General features: G+C 45.9%; 1 pseudogene; it reads right to left on the bottom strand.

Annotated features, from left to right (window-relative positions):
• Window positions 1-7,503: 7,503 nt before the first annotated feature.
• LOC140896764 (olfactory receptor 4M1-like) lies at window positions 7,504-13,177 on the bottom strand (annotated as a pseudogene).
• Window positions 13,178-19,885: the final 6,708 nt, after the last annotated feature.

The raw sequence follows: 19,885 nt of genomic DNA, 5'->3' as shown, positions 1-19,885 counted from the left end.
CGGAGTCATTTGTGCTAGATACATTGAAGCAATAGCCTACAGTTTGAGCTCTCCACATTTTTCAGTCTCAAACAGGAGAGGGTTTCCTAGGCATTGTCCCCTGGGATAAGCCAGATTAATGTGAATGTCACTTCTACTAAGCGAGGGTAACATTCTATCCCCTTGGTAGCAGTAGCTGAATTTGGATCCCAGGTGCAACCTTTGTGGACTTGTGAGCTTTTGAGATTTTTGCCTCGGGAACTTTTCTGGCTCTGTGACACTGATAACCTTAGCCACCCCTATTCATACCAATAAATGAAAGTAAATCCTTGTCTATGAGTCTTATCATTCTAATATATACTTGTAAGATTATAATAAACAATGCTTAGCAACACACCACCCTTGAGAGCAGAAATCTCTCTTAATGACCAGTAAGTTTCAAAATTATTACTCACTAATAATTAACGACCGGCTGATAATTACTAACTGCACATTATAAATGATTAGGGTGGATAAGTTTCAGAGTAACAGCCATGTTAGTCTGTATTCACAAAAAGAAAAGGAGTACTTGTGGCACCTTAGAGACTAACCAATTTATTTCAGCATGAGCTTTCGTGAGCTACAGCTCACTTCATCGGATGCATACCGTGGAAAAGTTACTATAAAGGATACGCCCTGAATCTGGAATTAACTCTGCATCCTACACAAAAGATATGTTGCAATCATATTATTCAGCCTGAATACCAATTGTTCTGGATTAATGATTAATGACCATCCATCCGTTATCAAATAATGAACACATATCAGTTATCAATTGATTTGTTGCCATTTCTTATAATTTATTAATCAGGAGCTAGTAGTTAATGGTTAACATTCATAACTAGACATTATTAATAACAGATCATTAATAAAACAACATTAATAGAGATCTGTGACTCTGCGGGGAACAGTTGTCCCACTTGGTGGATGGGGAATATAAATGTTAAAAGTTCATTTTTTCTGAGCTTTTGCTCTATGTAAATTATCATAGTTGGTGACTGCTTTTTATTAATTTGGTAACAATTTTTCATCTGGAAAGCATTTGATTTTCCAAATAAATAGTACAATTTGGATGCTGTAAAAATAAAATCTCTATTCTCATATAATCCCAACTGGTATGAATGAAAATTAGACAGAGCTAGCTTTGAAATAATAACAATGGAGTCATTTTTGCTCTCACAAGAGAAGTTATTAATTATTATTATTAATTGCACAAATACTAATTTCTATATTCTTTGTCATCTGATGTTATAGTTTGTAAAGATCAAATAATAAGGATAAACATGCATTTATGCAGAAATCTAAGCAGTGATAGTGAGATCTAAATTGTACTAGTTTAAATTTGTTTTAATATGTTTATTTATTTAATAAAATGCTGTTATTAAGATATCTCAGCACCTATTAATTCAGATAATTCATGTTTATTGACATAGAGATTTACATTCAGTGAGATTGCTATGCCAACCTAATTCTTGATTTATATTTATGAAGAGATCCAGGTTTATTTCTAATGAGCTATAAAATGAGAATACTGTTAATCAATGGGTATAAACAGATGAAGGCAACATTAGATTGGTCTGTAAATATACTAGCATTACCAATATGTGTTTATAACAGAACACACAGGTTATTAGAACATAAGAATGGCCATACTGGGTCAGACCAAAGGGCCAGGTAGACCAGTATCCTGTCTTCTGACAGTGGCCAATGCCAGCTGTCCCAGAGGGAATGAACAGAACAGGTAATCATCAAGTGATCCATCCCCCATTGCCCATTCCCAGCTTCTGGCAAACAGAGGCTAGGGACACCTCTCTGTCCATCCTGACTAATAGCCATTGTTGGACCTATCTTCCATGAATTTATCTAGTTCTTTTTTGAACCCTGCTATTGTCTTGGCCTTCCCAACATCCTCTGGCAAGGAGTTCCACAGGTTAACTGTGCATTGTTGAAGAAATACTTCCTTTTGTTTGTTTTAAACCTGCTGCCTATTAATTTCATTTGGTGACCCTTAGTTCTTGTGTACAGAAAAGGAGTAAATAACACTTCCTTACTTAGTTTCTCCACACCAGTCATGATTGTATAAACCTCTATCATATCTCTTTAGTTGTCTCTTTTCCAAGCTGAAAAGAGCCAACCACATATAGCTGGGGCTAGGAAGAAGAAGGAGGAGGAGGAGGAGGAGGAGGTTACTGCTGGGATATGTAAGGGTTAACTAACAGATATGAAAAACCGCTGGTGTGCTGGCATGGTATCAGGGAGTAGGCAAAGGCATGCACTATTCTCCTTCGCTTAGTAGATAAAGCGTTACCCCTTTCCCCTCCCTTCTCCTTCTTAAGTATTGATAAGTGTTGCAGCTGCATAAGAAATGTGGGGATCTAAAGAAGTGTTATCTCCTCCTCCCTTCCTTTCCCAGCTACATAAGCGAGCCCTGGGTCATGATGGCTCCTTCCTCCCTCACCTGAAAACTGCAAATTAAGGGAATTTTTAGCAACAAATCACTGCAAAGAAATGTATTTTCAAGGGAAAGATGTGTGTATAATATGTGTAATGCTGTAATCAGTCAATAGGGGTGGGTATAATCATAGTATAGGAGTTTCTATTACTTAATAAGGGTTTTTGGTGTGTTGTAATGGATGTAGGCGTTTACATTCTGTGACAAAGTTCCTCCTCTACCTTGGTGGGTCTTGCACTTATTGGCCGATTTGCTCGCCTTGGAGCGTCATGGCAGCCCTCAGTTTGGCCATTTTCGTGAACCCACAGTCCAGGTAAACTCCTCCTGTGCCTGGCCAGGAGTTGGGAGATTTGGGGGGAACCTGGGCCCGCCCTCTACTCTGGGTTCCAGCCCAGGGCCCTGTAGAATGCAGCTGTCTAGAGTGCCTCCTGGAACAGCTGTGCGACAGCTACAACTCCCTGGGCTACTTCCCCATGGCCTCCTCCCAACATCTTCTGTATCCCCGCAGGACCCTCCTCCTGGTGTCTGATAATGCTTGTACTCCTCAGTCCTCCAACAGTCCGCTTTCTCACCCTCAGCTCCTAGCGCCTCTTGCTCCCAGCTCATTACACATGCACCACAAACTGAAGTGAGCTCCTTTTTAAACCCAGTGCCCTGATTAGCCTGCCTTAATTTATTCTAGCAGCTCTTGATTGGCTGCAGGTGTTCTAATCAGCCTGTCTGTCTTAATTATCTCCAGAAGGTTCCTGATTGTTCTAGAACCTTCCCTGTTATCTTACCCAGGGAAAAGGGACCTACTTAACCTGGGGCTAATATATCTGCCTTCTATTACTCTCCTGTAACCATCTGGCCCGACCCTGTCACAATACTAACTTAAATAAAAAGAGTATGCTGTAACTAATCCAGTGCTTACTGGACAATTGGGTCCAGGGGAACAAGTATAGCAATAAAGAAGCCTGTACTCATATCCTCCTCTGGGTCAACCTGCTCCGTTTTTCTTCTAACAGTTACTAAAGATTTGTATTTAATCATTCCTCTTCTTATCAATAATAAATGCTTATAAAGATCTGCATCATTAGATTTCTTTTCAGCATTATGTTTGGTCTTAATTAATGTGTACAAGCAGTATAAAATCAGAATAGATTGCCTTAAACACCCTGATTGCTCTTAATAGGTGTTTGTGAACTGAATGAAATGCTCTTTGACTGATAACATGATTGCTTCTAATAAACACTTGGAAACTCATTGAAGTGTTGTCAGACTGCTTCATAAACACATTGATTGCTTTAAATAAATGTATATAAACAGTTTGAAATAACATTAGATTGAGGTCTAAACAATGCATTTGCTATTAATAAATATTATAAGGAATTGGAACAGTATTTGAATGATTTATAAATATTATTGTAATTGAAACATGATTGCAAAAGATTAACATTATTATATTGATTTTATAGTCATGATTGTTAATACATATTTTCAAATATATTGGTATTCAATTAGGTTACTTTATACATATGGTTATTATTCATGAATATTTATTTACAAGTTCTGTATATTTTTATTGCTGAGGTCCCTTTAAATATATGTAACTTTTTTATTATTTGGAGTTGAGTACACACATTTAAAAATTATTATACAGCTCTCTGCATCAAAATAAAGCTCTAAACGAAACCAACAGGAGTAGGGTCAAAACTAATAAAAAGCGACATGGGATTTCAATTAATTGTATTAGCACCAGGAACTTTCCAAGGTCAGTATTCCTTCAGATACTACAATATAAGAGTAAGATGATGGACAGGTAGATAAAGTATGTATGAGAGAGGGAGAGATATGTGTGAACTGGATAAATAATTAAGTTCAGATAGGAGAGAGAGAGAGATAACACCACATAGATCAATAGGTAGGTGGATGGATACAGCGGGAGAGAGAGAGAGCGACAGAAGGAGGGATACCTGCAATAGCGAAAGATAAATAAGTAGGTATGGGGCAGATAGAGAGACAGAGGGTTGTGTAAGGGAGGGATAGACAGATGGCTACAGGACAGACAGCGAGATAGAGAGATTGTAGTGTTGTTGTTCCAGTGTGGGCTCCAGGAGGGTAGAGAGACAAGCTGGGTGTGGTGATATCTTTTATTGGACCAACTTATGTGTCTCTCTCACCAACAGGTGTTGGTCCTAGAAAAGTTATCACCTCGCCAACCGCGTCACTCGGACAGATGCAGGGAGCTGTGGCCCAGGGAAGCTTATGCTCAAATAGATGTGGGAGTCTCTAAGGTGCCGCAAGTCCTCCTGGTCTCTTTGCGGACACAGACTAACACGGCTGCCCCTCTGGAGCTCAGACAGAGGGAATTGCACAAGCGGCAGATGGATGAGAGTTTGAAAGAAATCAATATGAGCCGCCTCTCTTCCTTCCTTTGGGCTGGAAATTGGAACCACAGGAAGAAAGACGCCCTCCCCTGCGGGGGGATGGCCCGATCTGTGGTTCCCAGCCCACAGGCCAGGCCGGTTTCGGGACCGGTTGCAAAGTGGACCGGTCACCCGTCGCTCTGTGTGGAAGCAGCTGAGGTCTTTTTCTCAGTACTTTATTGCCCTCTAGTGGCGGTTCGAGGAGCTGCCAATCACGGCTTTTTCCTTCTGGTCGAACAGAACCAGCTCCTTTCTTGGTTTGAAATGCTTGATTTATGCTAGACTCAGGGTACAAACTTCAGGACTAGGAGCGTTTAGAAGACCCAGGGGATATTTTGGAACCCATCTGAAAAAAATCAGCTCCCAGCTCTAATAATAATACAATGATTAATTGTACAATAATACAATTTATTTATGTACTGCAGAATTGAAATTAAAATAGCCAATAGGGAGAGAGCAATAGCAGTTCGAGTGGAGGCTGTGAGCCAGGACTCCTGGGTTCTGGGAGGGGAGTGGGGTCTAGTAGTTGAAGCATGATGGGGCTGGAAGCCGGGACTCCAGGATTCTAATCCGAGCTTTGTCACAGACCCTCTGTGTGATGTTTTGATAGCTCTGTCCCCTCTCTTTGCCTTAGTTTCCCCATTTATAAAGGAGCTAATGACACTTCCTTACCTCCTGGAGGGTTTTAAATGCTCAGTATATCAGTATCCATGAAGTGCTTTGTGATCTTTTGCTGATAAATCCCGTGGAAGCATTTTGTCATGATATCAAATTGGCCATATGCCTGCAATAAACAATCCATGCTGGCTACAGAAGCTGAATAGAAAAGGAGTATCATAGAATCATAGAATATCAGGGTTGGAAGGGACCCCAGAAGGTCATCTAGTCCAACCCCCCGCTCGAAGCAGGACCAATTCCCAGTTAAATCATCCCAGCCAGGGCTTTGTCAAGCCTGACCTTAAAAACCTCTAAGGAAGGAGATTCTACCACCTCCCTAGGTAACGCATTCCAGTGTTTCACCACCCTCATAGTGAAAAAGTTTTTCCTAATATCCAATCTAAACCTCCCCCACTGCAACTTGAGACCATTACTCCTCGTTCTGTCATCTGCTACCATTGAGAACAGTCTAGAGCTATCCTCTTTGGAACCCCCTTTCAGGTAGTTGAAAGCAGCTATCAAATCCCCCCTCATTCTTCTCTTCTGCAGACTAAACAATCCCAGTTCCCTCAGCCTCTCCTCATAAGTCATGTGTTCTAGACCCCTAATCATTTTTGTTGCCCTTCGCTGGACTCTCTCCAATTTATCCACATCCTTCTTGAAGTGTGGGGCCCAAAACTGGACACAGTACTCCAGATGAGGCCTCACCAATGTCGAATAGTACTTGTGGCACCTTAGAGACTAACCAATTTATTTGAGCATAAGCTTTCGTGAGCTACAGCTCACTTCATCGGATCCATACTAGCTCAAATAGCTCATGCTCAAATAAATTGGTTAGTCTCTAAGGTGCCACAAGTACTCCTTTTCTATTTGTGAATACAGACTAACACGGCTGTTACTCTGAAACCTGTACAGAAGCTGAGTTAGCCATACAGAATTTATTTGAGCTAAGCCAGAATTTGTTTGTATCCCATGAACCTGCCAGCCAAACTCTGTTTGGTCCTCAGCAAGCAGTGCCGCATTTAGACAAATCTTTTCCTCCTTCAGGTGACTATGGCTGAGTGGGTGGAGCAAATAGAAATATCCCCACAAATGGACTAAGAGCGAAACATGGTATTCAAGGGCACGGACGTTCTGAGGAGTCTACATGTGGTAGGAACTCCAGAAAAACATAGTTAGTCCTTGACATATGCCCTCTATGCCACATTACCTGCTGTGTGTTGCCATGAGTAGTCAAGGTAACATAAACCTTATTACTATTAACTGATATGTGCCAATAAATAACCATCCCAGAGCTGGCTTAGCTCTGGAATGACAGCAGAGGTATGCCATAAATCCTACAGGTCATCTCCATGGATACTATAGAGTTACTCTGTAAATACTACCCAATTATTTCATAGCAATGAGGAAAGTACAGGAGGGTTGCTCTTCAGATATGCTGTAACTGCTACAGTGCTATTACACAGATACTATGGAGTTACTCCATCTATAGTGTATAGTTACTCAGCAAATACTGAAGAGTTACACCAAAGTAAATGAGACCAGAACCTGAGTTTACTCATAGAAAACAATATTACAGACCGTACACTTACAAAATTAGTAAGGAATTACTTGGTAGATACTACAGAAATACTGCACTCTTAGGCACAGAGCTTCAAATAACTCTAGGCTCCTTACTGCTGTTGAAATCAATGGGAGCTGGGACCTAAATAGCTTTGAGGAGCTGGGCTACACTGTATATATCCTGCAAAATTAGTACAGAATTGCTCCAGAGGTTCTTCAGAATGACTCAATAGTTTGTACAAAATTATTATAAAGTTACTCCATAGATACTAGTTATTTACTCCACAGTAACTTTATCACTACTACAAATTTACTCCTTAGATAGTACAAATATGCAATGGTGTAACTGAGGTAAGACTCTGGCCATGCATGTAAAACATTCCCAAAGCCTGCAATTTTCTGTCATTACTTGGTCAGTTTCCTTCCCCAAGACCCACATCTGCTAACCATCTTCCTCATGCCCAACTTCACCTCCTTATTCCTGAAGGTGTAGATCATGGGTTTGGTGAGGGGTAAGACAACGGTGTGCAGCACAGCTAACACCTTCTCCAGAGGGATGGTGCTGAAGGGACGGCAGTAGATGTAGATGGCTGGCACGAACATGACGAAGACGACGATGATGTGGGTGACGCAGGTGGAGGCCACTTTGCTCTGGCCCCGGGGAGAGTGTGCCCAGAGCTTGAGGAGGGAGTAGGAGACCAGGAGGAGAAGGAAGCACAGGAGTATGACCAGCCCATTGTTGGAGAAGGTCAGGATCTCCACCAGGGCAGCATCGGGGGGGTGACAGAATAGTAGCAGATGTCCATGAAGGCCAGGTTGGCCAACAGGAAGTACATGGGGGAGCCCAGGTGGGGGTCACCCCAGACGTGAGGAAGATGAGGATGTTGCCCTGGAGGATGACAATGTAGAGAGCAGGAAGAGGAAGAAGAGGATGAGCTGGACTTTGTGGGCAGGGGACAAGGCCAGGAGGATGAATGTGGTCACCACCGTCCAGTTCTCTTGCCCCATTGCGCTGGACACACACATGCAAAAGGAGCAAAGATGCAGCTCCCCAGTGTAAGGGTAGCCCTGTAGTGAGACCACTAGCCTAGGTTGTGGGTTCAACTCCCTATTCTACCACAGACTTGCTGTGTCTTCTTGGGGCCGGAACACCAAAGGGGTTTAGGCACATAAGCAAGGTACGCCCAATGGGAATTAGGTGCCTGAACTGCTTCTGAAAAATCCCATTGCATCGAATGCCTCTAACTACCTTTGGAAATCTGGACCACAGAGTCTCAGCCATTGAACAGAGGCAGCTTGTCAGGAAGGGAAAGTATGAGCTGAGTTGGAGAGGGGAACCCGGGGTCACACCCGTGGGTATACGTGGGTGGAGGGGTGTGTGGGGCAGAGGGAATCAAGTGGCAGCTAGCCAGGGCCCCACTTCGGTGCTCCCATGCTTATCTCCTTCTCTGCCATCATGTCCCCTTGGCTGGTCCCATGTCCTGGCTGCACCTGATGCTCTGGCAGAGAGGAGCCGGAATAACATCAGGGCTCAGAGAGGGAGAACATCTCCATGCGACTGACAGGGCGCTGAGCTCTCCACGCAGCCCCTCTGCCCATGCGTGGTCCTGAGAGGACTCAGCAAAGCCACAGACAGGCCAGGTGTGCATCTAGGTGGGCAGAGGACTGCTGGTCAGGACTGAGGCATGAGCAGAGCTGTGGGTGGGGGAGCGCAGGGCTGGGCTAGGAAGGGGCTGCGGGTTGGGAGTGAGGGGCACCGGCAGAGCCAGGGGACACAGAGCAGCTGTGCTGTAATGGCCGGTGGGCAGGGGGCTGGCGCAGGAGGCTCTTACATTGGGATGTGGATGTATGGGAGTTTTGGGCGGAGGAAGGAGAAGCAGCTGGATTCCAGGCTGCGGTAGGGGCCATGCAGGGGGCACTGGCGAATTCGTGCCTAGCCATGCCCGGTCAGTGCATCTTTGCATCGGAACAACAGGCCCATTAGGATCCTGTGGGCTGGTACTACCCCCAACCCACGCTTGGCTGGCAGGAGACCGGGAGTAGGGAAGCTGCACCGCAGGTGGCAACAGAGGGAGGGCACTGTGCTTGGCAGCACACGGGGCAGGGACATGGAGAGAGAGCAAAGGAGGAATAAAAGAGAAAGGGGGTGAGTGGTGGAGACTCACCCTGAGCTGCCTTTAGTGAGTGAGAGGTGCTCAGCTGAGTGCCATCTCCATCCCCTGCTGTCACATGGCCCCCGGTATATCCCCACTGGCAGGGACGGGTGCCCCCAATCCCCACTGGGGGGGGGGAGCAGACCTCGGTAGTGGTGTGTGTGTGTGCAACTGCTGCTCGCTTAATTCAGCACTGAGCAAACTCACCAGCTCCAGGGGAAGCCGGGATCTCAGCTGCCAGGACGGGTAGGTGGGGGGCGGGGAGATTGGACAGGCCAGTGGGGCTCCAGCAAGACAGTGTCCCCACAGCAGGGGGTGCTGCAGGATGCCCTTCTGTGAGGGGGACTGGGAATGAAACATGGGGACAGGGGAGAAAAGGGAGATGAACCAAGTCACGCAATCAGTACTTAACAAAACTTGATGCCTGGCTTCCCACATCCCTGCTCTAACTGCTAGACTCTACTCCCTTCTCAGGGTTGGGGATGGAACCCAGGAGTCCTGGCTCCCAGCCAGAGGCAGATTAAGGTTTCTTGGGATCCTGGGCCAGAGCAAATGCACCTGCAGTCCCACCCCCATTTTGCCCCTTCCTCCTGTGTCCCCACCCACGGCCTCACATCTTTTTGCCCCTTCCCTTGGGCCCCAGCCTGTCCCTCTGTGGCTCTACAACCCGTTTGCTCCTTTCTGCCCCCCCCCACGGCGGCCTCAAGACCAGAGAAGTTCTGTCCTCCTGCCATGGCCCCAGGGCCGCAGCAGGGAGTGAGAGCTCCCCCGGCCCTGAGGCCGCGGTAGATAGCGAGAGCTCCTCCATTCCCGGGGCCGCAGCAGGGGTGCTGGGGTTGGGGCTTCCTCTGCCACCCCCAGAGCTTCAGCAAGGGACCAGGGTTGGGGCCCTAGGGTTTCTCCCGCCCCACCCGCTTGGTGCTTCTGCCGTGCGGGGACTTCCCCTGCCACGCTGTAGCCTCTGCCCGGGACGGGGCAGCGGGGGCTTCCCCTGCCACCCCTGGCTTCTGCTGGGGATGGGGTTGGGACACGCTAGGCTGGGGCTTCCACCGCTCCTCGGCTTGTGCTGGCAATGGGGTCGTGGCACTAGGGTTTCCCCCACTTCAACTGCTCCTCCCTGTGCTGCGGCTGGGGAGTGGGGTCAGGTGTGGGGGCTTCCCTTATCCCATGGCCAGAGCTCTGGGCTTTTGCAACCCGGCAGTGGATTTTTTTCTGAAGTCCCCATTTGGCCAGGGCCACTGGGGACGGGCCTAGTCGGCCCAGTGACTAATCTACCACTGCTCCCAGACCCCACTGCTCTGACCCACTAGATCCCAATGCCCCCCCAGAGCTGGGGATGGAACCCAGGAGTTCTGGACCTCAGCCCCAACCACTTTAACCCACTAGACATCCCTCGCCTCCCAGACTCAGGATAGAACCCAGGAGTCCTGGCTCCCAACCTGCCCTTTCTAACCCACTGCACCCCACTACTCTGTTCTAACCACTGGAACCCACCACCAGCTGAGCTGTGGACAGAACCCAGGAGACCTGAATTGAAGTCCTGGAGACACTACAGCCCCAAAATGCAGTTTCCAGTGATCTGAAGCTATCCATGGATTTGCCATATTTTGGTGGTGGGGAGCTTACGAAATGGCCAGAGGGAGAAGGGCTGATGTCTCCTTTTTATCTGTTAGCCCAAAGGTTAACACACATGGGTTGTGGGAGCCACAGTTCAAGTCCCCCACCTTGCTGATGGGAAGGTAGGATTTGAACTTGAGTCTCCGCTATTAAAAGCAGGCCCGTTAGCCTCCAGCCTATGGGATATTCTGGCATGGAAGCCCTTCATTGTTTCCTGTGGAAATTATCTGACTTGATATGAAACTCTTGGGCTAAAGGAAGAAAGCAGCAGCACCAGCCTCACTCCAGAGCCTGGTTTGTCAAGGCACGTGCCTTGAAGGTGGGAATTGGAAGGGCCAGTCCCCCCTGCTCCAATTATTAATCCATAATGCAATGGCTTCAACAGGAGACATTTCTACACCAGCTTATCCCATAGCCCAGTGGTGTAGCTGTGCTGCTATAAAGCAAGAGACCCAACTTCCTAGTCCTTCTTCACACCACAGAGATGGGGGACTTGAACCCGGGGATTTCACATTTCATTGTGGGTTGAACGAAATATTTCCATCTACCCTACCCACAATTTTCCAATTCCCTTAATTTTTTCTGGATTTTTTCAACTCTGTTCAGGTTGATGCAATTTCTTCCCTCCTCTGCTTTTTCCAAACTGTCAGAGATCTGAAAACTCAGCGAGTCACACAGATGTAGTAGCCACCAGGCAAGCTGATGCCATTCACTCTCCATGCACGCATAGTGCCCACCACAAAGAACAACCCAATATTGGTTTGAGTACAGGCAGCGCCCGGCACAATGGGGGCCCTGATCTCGGTTGGGGCCTGTGCAGCCCCCGATACAATGGGACCTGATCTCAACTGGAGTCTGTGCAGCGCCTGACACAATGGGGGCTCTGATCTTTGGTTGCTTGTTTAGCTGGTACTCTAATCGAAAGAATGATTTCTATGGAAACTGGGCAGCCACATTCCTAGGTGGCTTTGAAAATCTGACTCATGGGGGCAGAGTTAAGGCTGTGAGTGCAGCATTTTCCTGAATTGTGAGTCTTTAATTGCGCAGCCTTCATGTTCTCCTAATCTCCAATTGTGGGATGGAGTGTTTTATGTTTTTAAGCAGGGAGATTGGAGAAGAAAAAATAGAAAAAGAAGCAACTTTGCTCCTGGGGCTTTGAAACCTTGCTAGAAGTTGGCACATGGGACAGAAGAAAGGTTACATTTAAGGGGATTTTTTTATTTTCTTAAAAATAGGTACACATTGAGAGTTCTTTGGTAACCTGTAGTCTGACCTCCTGTATAATACAAGACAGAGAAATGCCCTGAAATAATTCCAAACCCTGCACTTCTTCACTCTGACTTTGTTCTATTTCCTTCTGCAGAGCCCATGTCTGCCCAGCAGCCTCTTCATGGCACTGATGATCTCCTTGTTCCTGAGCATGTAGATTATAGGGTTCATGAGGGGGGAGACCACTGTGTGGAACACGGCCACTACCTTGTCCAGGGGGAAGCTGCGGAAGGGCTGGCAGTAGATGTAGATGGCCAAGCTAAACATGATGAAGATGATGATGACGCGGCTGACACAGGTGGAAGCCACTTTGATCGTCCCCTTTGAAGGGTCACCTGCCTGAAGTCAGACCAGCAGCACTGCATAGGAGATGAGCAAGAGGAGGAAGCACATCACAGTGGAAAGGCCGCTGCTGAAGAACATGAGGAACTCCAGCATGTAGACATCGGTGCAGGCCAGCTTGATCACCTGGCTGATGTCACAGAAGAAATTGTCCAGCTCATTGGGGTCACAAAACAGGAGCTGGATGATCAACACCACCTGCAGGAAAGAGTGCATGAAGCTCCCGGCCCAAGCAGCCCCCACCAGGGCACAGCAGACCTCCCTGCTCATCATGCTGGCATAGCGCAGGCAATGGCAGATGGCCACATACCTGTCAAAGGCCATGCCCATGAGCAGGAAGACCTCAGCTGCCCCCAGGAAGTGGATGAAGAAGATCTGTGCTTTTCAGACCCCATAGGAGGTGATTTTATGGTGGGAGAAGAAGTCAGCCAGCATCTTTGGGGGGGAGGGGTGATGGAGCAGTAGCAGATGTCTAGGAAGGCCAGGTTGGCTAGGAAGAAATACATGGGGGAGCCCAGGTGAGTGTCGCCCCAGATGGTAAGGATGATGATGTTGGCAGGGAAGATCACAGAATAGAAGACAAAGAACAAGACGAAGAGGAAGAGCTGGATCTCCCGGGTCTGAGATAACCCCAGCAGCACAAACTCCGTCACCAGTTCAAGTAGCCACTGGGCAAGCTGATGCCAGTCGACCTCCATGCATGAAAAGTGCCCACCATAAAAAACAACATAATATTGGTTTGGTACGGGCAGCACCCAACAAAATGGCAGGCCTGATCTCGGTCAGGGTCTCTGCAGCACCTGGCACAATGGGGCCCTGATCTCGGTCAAGGTCTGTGCAGTGTCTAGCACAATGGGGGCCCTGATCTCAATCAGAGGTTATGCACCACCTGGCACAATGGCGGCACTGATCTTTAGTTGCTTCTTTAGTTGGTATTCTAAAAGAAAGAATGATTTTAATGGAACTTGTGCAGTTTACTCCAGCTGAGTATCTGATCCTGTATCTATTGCAATGGTTTGCAACCTTTTTTCATTTGTGGAAAATTATGGAGGTGCAGACCCCTTTGGAAATCTTAGACATAGGCTGCTGAACTAAAGTGGTCCGTGGACCACAGGTTGAAAACCAGTGATATATCATATCTGTGAATGGTAGAGTGAAAACCATGTAAAGGAGACGTATGGTCCGATCTCATTAAAATTATTGGAAACTGCGGAGCCACATTCATAGGTGGCTTTGAAAATCTGGCTCATGGGGGTAGAGTTAAGGCTGTGAGTGCAGCATTTTCCTGAATTGTGAGTCTTTAATTGCGCAGCCTTCATGTTCTCCTAATCTCCAATTGTGGGGTGGAGTGTTTTATGTTTTTAAGCAGGGAGATTGGAGAAGAAAAAGAATAAAAAGAAACAACTTTGCTCTCTGGGGCTTTGAAACCTTGCTAGAAATTGGCACATAAGGCAGAGAAAAGGTTACATTTGAAGGGATAAGTTTTATTTGCTTATAAATAGTTCCATATTGACAGTTCTTTGCTCACCTCTCTCAGCCCACACCACGCTCTTGATGAAATTCTCATGTACCAACTTTCGCAACTGATGTAAACTCTGTAATTACTTATAAGATACTCCAGAAATAATCTAAAGTATCTCACATATAATAAACAGTCAGTACACAGTTCCTTTATAGATATGCATGGTGGTGGTCAGGGACTCTCTCCTCAGGGGCACTGAGTCATCTATCTGCTGCCCCAACTGGGAAAACCGAGAAGTCTGTTGCTTGCCAGGAGCTAGGATTCACGATGTGACGGAGAGACTGCCGAGACTCATCAAGCCCTCAGATCACTACCCCTTCCTGCTTCTCCACGTGGGCACCAATGATACTGCCAAAAATGACCTTGAGCAGATCACTGCGGACTACGTGGCTCTGGGAAGAAGGATAAAGGAGTTTGAGGCGCAAGTGGTGTTCTTGTCCATCCTCCCCGTGAAAGGAAAAGGCCTGGGTAGGGACCGTTGAATTGTGGAAGTCAATGAATGGCTACGCAGGTGGTGTCGGAGAGAAGGCTTTGGATTCTTTGACCATGGGATGGTGTTCCAAGAAGGAGTGCTAGGCAGAGATGGGCTCCACCTAATGAAGAGAGGGAAGAGCATCTTCGCAAGCAGGCTGGCTAGCCTAGTGAGGAGGGCTTTAAACTAGGTTCACCGGGGGAAGGAGACCAAAGCCCTCAGGTAAGTGGGGAAGTGGGATACCGGGAGGAAGCACGAGCAGGAGCGCGAGCAGGAGTGCACAAGAGGGGAGGGTTCCTGCCTCATACTGAGAAAGAGGGACGATCAGCGAGTTATCTCAAGTGCCTATACACAAATGCAAGAACCCTGGGAAACAAGCTGGGAGAACTGGAAGTCCTGGCAAAGTCAAGGAATTATGATGTGATTGGAATAACAGAGACTTGGTGGGATAACTCACATGACTGGAGCACTGTCATGGATGGATATAAACTGTTCAAGAAGGACAGGCAGGGCAGATAACGTGGGGGAGTTGCATTGTATGTAAGAGAGCAGTATGATTGCTCAGAGCTCAGGTATGAAACTGCAGAAAAACCTGAGAGTCTCTGGATTAAGTTTAGAAGTGTGAGCAACAAGGGTGATGTTGTGGTGGGAGTCTGCTATAGACCTCCAGATCAGGGGGATGAGGTGGACGAGGCTTTCTTCCAGCAACTCACAGATGTTACTAGATCGCAGGCCCTGGTTCTCATGGGAGACTTCAATCACCCTGATATCTGCTGGGAGAGCAATACAGCGGTGCACAGACAATCCAGGAAGTTTTTGGAAAGGGTAGTGGACAATTTCCTGATGCAAGTGCTGGAGGAACCAACTAGGGGCAGAGCTCTTCTTGAACTGCTGCTCACAAACCGGGAAGAATTAGTAGGGGAAGCTAAAGTGGATGGGAACCTGGGAGGCAGTGACCATGTGATGGTCAAGTTCAGGATCCTGACACAGGGAAGAAAGGAAAGCAGCAGAATACAGACCCTGGACTTCAGAAAAGCAGACTTTGACTCCCTCAGGGAACTGATGGGCAGGATCCCCTGGGAGAATAACATGAGGGGGAAGGAGTCCAGGAGTGCTGGCTGTATTTTAAAAATCCTTATTTAGGTTACAGGGACAATCCATCCCGATGTGTAGAAAGAATAGTAAATATGGCAGGCAACCAGCATAGCTTAACAGTGAAATCCTTGCTGATCTTAAGCACAAAAAAGAAGCTTACAAGAAGTGGAAGACTGGACAAATGACCGGGGAAGAGTATAAAAATATTGCTCGGGCATGCAGGAGTGAAATCAGGAAGGCCAAATCACACCTGGAGTTGCAGTGAGCAAGAGATGTTAAGAGTAACAAGAAGGGTTTCTTCAGGGATGTTAGCAACAAGAAGAAAGTCAAGGAAAGTGTGGGCCCCTTACTGAATGAGGGAGGCAACCTAGTGACAGAGGATGTGGAAGAAGCTAATGTACTCAATGCTTTTTTTGCCTCTGTCTTCACGAACAAGGTCAGCTCCCAGACTACTGCAGTGGGCAGCACAGCATGGGTAGGAAGTGACCAGCCCTCCGTGGAGAAAGAAGTGGTTCGGGACAATTTAGAAAAGCTGGATGAGCACAAGTCCATGGGGCCGGATGCGCTGCATCTGAGAGTGCTAAAGGAGTTGGCGAATGTGATTGCAGAGCCATTGGCCATTATCTTTGAAAACTCATGGTGATCGGGAGACATCCTGGACGACTGGGAAAAGGCTAATGTAGTGCCCATCTTTAAAAAAGGGAAGAAGGAGGATCCTGGGAACTACAGGCCTGTCAGCCTCACCTCAGTCCCTGGAAAAATCATGGAGCAGGTCCTCAAGGAATCAATTCTGAAGCACTTAGAGGAGAGGAAAGTGATCAGGAACAGTCAGCATGGATTCACCAAGGGCAAGTCATACCTGACTAATCTAATTGCCTTCTATGATGAGATAACCGGCTCTGTGGATGAGGGGAAAGCAGTGGAGTTGTTGTTCCTTGACTTTAGCAAAGCTTTTGACACGGTCTCCCACAGTATTCTTGCCAGCAAGTAAAAGAAGTATGGGCTGGATGAATGGTCTATAATGTGGTTAAAAGGTTGGCTAGATTGTCAGGCTCAACGGGTAGTGATCAATGGCTCCATGTCTAGTTGGCAGCCGGTATCAAGTGGAGTGCCCCAAGGGTCGGTCCTGGGGCCGGTTTTGTTCAATATCTTCATAAATGATCTGGAGGATGGTGTGGATTGCACCCTCAGCAAGTTTGCAGATGACACTGAACTGGGAGGAGAGGTAGATAGGATATCCCTGGAGGATAGGGATAGGATCCAGAGGGCCCTAGCCAAATTAGAGGATTGGGCCAAAAGAAATCTGATGAGGTTCAACAAGAACAAGTGCAGAGTCCTGCACTTAGGACAGAAGAATCCCATGCTCCGCTACAGACTAGGGACCGAATGGCTTGGCAGCAGTTCTGCAGAAAAGGATCTAGGGGTTACGACGGAGGAGAAGCTGGATATGAGTCAACAGTGTGCCCTTGAGCTAACTTGTGCTGCTTGGAGACCTGCTACAGCTCCACCATCCTACCCAGGGTGCTGGGTCCTGAGTGGGCACAGAACCATTTCTTTCCTTGGCTGTGTCATGAAATATTATTTCTTTGGTTGCTTAGTAGCGACAGAATGTTACCTGCTAGGAGCAATGTCTTATGATTGCTATTTAGCAATATGGAAACCCCTGCACTGCACAACCATTATGAACACCAAGCAGTCCTTCCAGTTAGCAGCTGACTCTTGGATCTGTGGCTTACTGACTAATACAATAACAACATCTTTAATGTCACAATTATTCTTCTGAGGGCCTTGTGACATTGACCATTTCTTTTGCGATTTAACTCCCCTGTTAAATCTCTCCTTCAGGATGCCCACGTGGTGGAACTTGAAACTTTCATTCTGGCCTCCATCAGTACCATGCCACTATTTCTATTAACCCTGATGCCCTACGTTTATATTATTTCCACCATCCTGAAATACCCACCACCTTGGGGAGGCAAAAGGCATTTTCCACCTGCTCCTCTCACCTCATTGTGGTCACAGTTTTTTATGATCCCTGATCATTGTCTATATAGTACCACAAACCAATGCACTAAGAGAGCTGCATAAAGTGCTGTCTCTTTTCTACACAGTGTTGACTCCATGGTCAATCCCCTCATATACAGCCTAAGAAATAAAGAGGTAAGCAAGGCCATAGGTAAAGCTGTCAACAAATTTATTGTCTTCAGAGAAACTCAGGCAAAAACAAGCACATTTTGTTAGCTTTAACACAAGGCTGGAAATGGTTAGAGTCAGGAAATTTTCTTTTTCTTTATCCATGTGAAAAAAATTATGAAAACAAACAAATAAGAATTAATTGAAAAATTCCACACCAAATTTTTGGTTTTAAACAAAAAAATGCTAAGGTTTTTTTTTTTTTTTTGGTCTTTGTGACAGATTTGGCAACTTCCTGATATCTCCTTGGAAAACCTGATTGAATCAAGTTTAATATTCTCGGGGTCCATTGTATTAAAGGAATGGTTTATGGATTATTGTGGACTGGTCTTGTGTGGAACCTCTCGAGGCAGGAAATGTGACAGATATGAGACCTGGGGGCGGGGTTCAACGGCATATACTGAACATGACAAGAATGGACTTTTGGAGCAAAAAGAGTGAAGTGGTTTTCTTGGGGAACATCTAGGGGGAGGTGAATGCAAATCCATCCCTCTGGTTATGCAAAACCCCAGCCATTTGTAGCTTCACCTTGAGCCATGGCCATAGTCTGCAGATCATCTGTTACATGACACTAAGATCAAAGGCTCAAGCTGGCTAAGGAAAAGACTTGACCATTCATGGTGATTCTAATTCTCAATCTGAGACAATTGTGAACTTGTAACCACAGAGAAAACCCAGGTGTGGGTGTTGAAGGACTGACATCTACCAGAGCCCCAGGCTGAAGTTGGGGTGGATTCTGGTAAGCTTTTTTGCAGTCATGTATGTTCTTTTATTGTCTTATAATGTTTTCTCTGTAATGCTTTCACCTTAAGAAAAAATGTGCTTGCTTATAACGAGTAGGGTGGTTCCTTACAATTGATGGCAATTGCAGTTGTTTGTAGTTTCTGGAGAGAAAGCAAAGAGATGAAACTGGCCGACTTAGGCAGTCTACCTTGCTGGGAATGTCATAGTGTAGGCAGGAAACTTGAAGCCTGGAAAAAAAAGCTGGTCAGGAGGGAGAGACATGTGCCAAAATGTTTTTTTGTGGTTATGGGTTGTTTTAATAATATGTTTTTACAAAAATCAATTATTTGGAGTCAAAATACCCTGTATATATTTTCTCTGAGTCCTCATTTTTATGTGAAAAAAGTGGTCATGGAAAAGAGACCATCTCTAAAATGGATCTATTGTTCAGGGGCAGATGGAAGGAATCCCGCTGGGCTTTTTACAAACACTGGGTAAAGGAGAACACCCTCCAAGGTTCTCTAGCTGTTTTACTCACTTTGGAAAGTGTAATGACCTCATTGACCCAAGCAACACAGTGTCCCATTATCCTAGCATGGCTCCAATCAGGAATACTTTCACACCCTACAGCAGAGTCCACAGTGGAAAAGGTGGGCTGGACATATGTCCCACCAAGACTAAAATGACTCTACCAAAATGGCATCCTGAGACCTATCAAAAATGGTTCAATGCTGAAATGAATGACCATTTTAGGGTGTGATGAACACTGTAGTGGGAGACACAGTCCTGGGGTTGTCCATATGAACCACTCTGGATATTGAAAACCTATATTTAAAGATGAATAGCCTTATTAATGGAGTCACAAGAGCAGTAAAATCTGGAGGAAGTATTAGCAGGTTATTACTTAATCGACACACATTAACTATGGATACTATTTAGTATACTATAATTTAGTTGCTCAATATTTTCAGTATATTAACACCACTATTACATCTATTGTTAGTAATTTAGAACATAATGATATTTTGTTAGCCATTGACTGTGTATGTATATGTAAGGTTCTTAATTTGATCAATCCAGGCTTAGCTGAGATACAGGTGCAGCATTGGCCTCAGTTGTTAGACCAGCACAACTATCATGAGACAACGCTACAGCCAAAACATAAAACACATTACCTCAAACTTTTTGCAATTTGCCAAATTTCATACAATGCTAAATTTGGGAAAGATGGGAATAACCAAGTTTTAATGTTGGTGTGACATTGCACTCCATAATGTTTTATAGAATATGCTTATGAGTGTAAATATGATGTAACTGGAATACACTTTATGCAAAAGGTCTCTTGTAAGGTATCATTACAAAGGTTGTGATCTTCTGAGTGTGTTCATCCTACTGGTTTGC

Source organism: Lepidochelys kempii, chromosome 13 (genome assembly GCF_965140265.1).
Source record: "Lepidochelys kempii isolate rLepKem1 chromosome 13, rLepKem1.hap2, whole genome shotgun sequence".
Classification (NCBI taxonomy): domain Eukaryota; kingdom Metazoa; phylum Chordata; order Testudines; family Cheloniidae; genus Lepidochelys; species Lepidochelys kempii.
The sequence above is the reverse complement of the archived record's forward strand: the minus strand, read 5'-3'. Positions and strand labels throughout refer to the sequence as shown.